Here is a 2,500-nt window from a genome sequence, read left to right as displayed (position 1 = left end):
GGGCGCCTTCGGGGGAGGCGGCTCCTCCGAGCCTCCGCCCGCAGCGGGCAGAAGGGGCGGCGCGGCCGGGCGAGGGCCCGGGCGCGGGGCCTTCCGGGCCGCGCGCGGTCCTCCGCGCCGGCGGCGACGGCGGCGACCCGCCGCCGTCCGTCGTCGGCGTGGCGCGCGGGGCGAGCTCCGCCGCCGGTCGGCCGTCCCCGCGCCGGCGGGGCGGTCCGAGCCGCAGGCGTCCTCTCGGGTGCGGTGCCGGGCTACTGAGGGAAACCCCGGTCCCCGAGCTGGAGGCGGCGGTGGTGGTGGCGGACGTCGGGCGCGCCCCCGCGGGCGGACGCTCCCCCGAGGGCGGCAGCGGGGGAGGCACCCCCGCGGGGCCATGCAGGTCGTTTCCCTCACCCCAGGGCCAGGTACCTAGCGCTCGGCGCCTGGGCGGCTAGCGAAGGCCCCCCCCGGGCTGCGTGACGGCCCCCGGGGGCCGAGAGCCGCCGGGAGAGCCGGGCGGTGGTTTAAAGACTCGGGCGGCCGGACGCCGGCGGCCGGGCGGCGGCGGCCGGGCGGCGGCGCGGCGCCACTGAGGGGTGGGGAGCTACTCCCGCCGATCCCCTGCGGTGGTGGTCGCGTCCGCCGGCCGCGCTCGTCCCGCCGGCCGCGCGGGCGGCCGCGCCGGGGCGGGGCCCCCTGCCCCCCCCGCTCCGCGGTTCGGTCTCGGCGGAGAAGACGGCGGCGGCGCGCGGTCGGCCGCGCGCCGGCCCGCCCCGGTCCCCTTCGCCGGGGGCGACCGCCGCCGCGGCGGAGGGCGCGTGCCCTCCGCCGAGGGCGGCGCGGGTAGCGGCCACCGGGCCCGCCGCGCTCCTTTCTCGTCTCGCAGCCGTCGGCCTCGTCCCCCCGAGGCGGCGGCGGGCCGCCGAATCGCGCGACCCGCCCGCCCGCCCGGGCGAGCGCCGGTGGGCGGCGTCCCCGTCTCCGCGGGCCGTCCGGGGAAGGGCGCCGGCGTCCGAGCGGCGGCGTCGCCGCTCGGCGCGTGTCCCCCCAGCGGGACGGTCGGCCGGGGGTCGCCCGCCGCCGTCGGCGGCAGCGCCGTGCCGGGCCCCGCCCGTCGCTCGCCCGTCACCCCGGCCGGGGGCCGCGTCCGCGGCGAAGCGGTGCGGCGGCGGCCGAGGGGGCGTCGTCCCCCCCGGCCGAGCGCCGCCCGCCTTCCGCCGGGCGCGCGGTCGCCGAAAGGGGTCGAGGGCGTCGAGCGGCGGCGGCGGTGCCGGCAGGGCCTCCGCGCCAGCGGCGGCGGCGGGCCGTCGTCCGGCCGGCCTCGGGCGCTGCCGACGCCGGCTCGGGTGGCCGGCGCCGACCCGCCCGGCCGGCGGCGACGGAGCCGTCCGCCGAGCTCGTCTGGGCGGCGCGGCGGTCCGCCGTCGAGGCGGCGGCCTCGCCCGCTGCCACGAGGGGGCGTAGCGTCGGCCGGCTGCGGAGCCGAGAGAGGAGCGGCGGGCGCGGCCCGAGGGTCGCGCCCCGCGCCGCGGGCGCGTCGTCCCGGCGGGGCGGGAGGACGGGCGGCGCGCGGTCCGGCGCGCGCCGCTGCTCTCCGCGCGGAGGCCGGGCCGAGCCCGGGCGCCTGGTCCGCCTCCCGAGGCGGCGCGAGGTGCGTTTCTCCCCCGCGGCGCCGTCGATCGCCGGAGGGGGGATTCGGCCGGGAGCGCGGGCTCCCCGCCTTGGCCGTCGTTCCTCGGGAGCCCGGCGGGGTTTCTCCCCGCCTCTCCTTCGCCTGGTGCGCGTTGTGCTCGTGCGGTCGAGCGAGGCGCGACGTCCTCGCCGGACGAGGGGCCGCTCGACGCGAGCGGTCCCGGCCCCTCCGCGCGCGCGGGGCGGTGCCGAAAGTCAGACAACTCTTAGCGGTGGATCACTCGGCTCGTGCGTCGATGAAGAACGCAGCTAGCTGCGAGAATTAATGTGAATTGCAGGACACATTGATCATCGACACTTCGAACGCACTTGCGGCCCCGGGTTCCTCCCGGGGCTACGCCTGTCTGAGCGTCGCTTGACGATCAATCGCCGTCCGGGGGCGCGTTCCCCGGCGGCGCGGCTGGGGCGCCTCGCAGGCCCGCCCGCCCGTCCGGGCGGGGGGGCCTTCGTCCCCCTAAATGCAGACTCGGGGAGCGCTCCGTAGCTCCCCGCTCTCGGAGCGAGCCGCTGGGGCGGAGCTCGTCCGTCGGGTCCCGGCGCGGCGGTCGGGGAGAGAGAGGGCGCGCGAGCGGAAGGGCGCGCAGGGCAGCGAGGGAAGGGGAGGCGAGGCGCGGGCCTCGCCCCCGGTCTCCCCCCCGCGCGGGCGGCTGTCTGCGGGTGGGTACCGCGCGGGTACCGTGCCGTGCTGCCGCGCGCGCGCGAGGCGCGAGCGCCGGGGGCGGGGGTCACCCCCGTCCTCGTTTTCCCCCCCCCCTCGTCGGCCGCGCCCTTCGAGCGCGCGCGCGCCGCTTCTCTCTCCCCGCGGCGGCCGCCGCGCCGGCCCGGGCCG

General features: G+C 81.8%; 1 protein-coding gene and 1 non-coding gene across 2 annotated transcripts in view; one reads left to right on the top strand and one right to left on the bottom strand.

The window, feature by feature from the left end:
* The window catches only part of LOC127464833 (translation initiation factor IF-2-like), a 38,959-nt gene that overhangs the window by 29,794 nt on the left and 6,665 nt on the right, over positions 1 to 2,500 (bottom strand). The window lies entirely within an intron of this gene.
* LOC127464841 (5.8S ribosomal RNA) lies at positions 1,873 to 2,025 on the top strand. Its single transcript, XR_007901660.1, has one exon. It is a non-coding gene; the product is annotated as a 5.8S ribosomal RNA (ribosomal RNA).

Source organism: Manacus candei, unplaced genomic scaffold, assembly GCF_025592945.1.
Source record: "Manacus candei isolate 608988 ecotype Guabito, Panama unplaced genomic scaffold, ASM2559294v1 h1tg000280c, whole genome shotgun sequence".
In the NCBI taxonomy this organism is placed as follows: Eukaryota; Metazoa; Chordata; class Aves; order Passeriformes; family Pipridae; genus Manacus; species Manacus candei.
The sequence above is the reverse complement of the archived record's forward strand: the minus strand, read 5'-3'. Positions and strand labels throughout refer to the sequence as shown.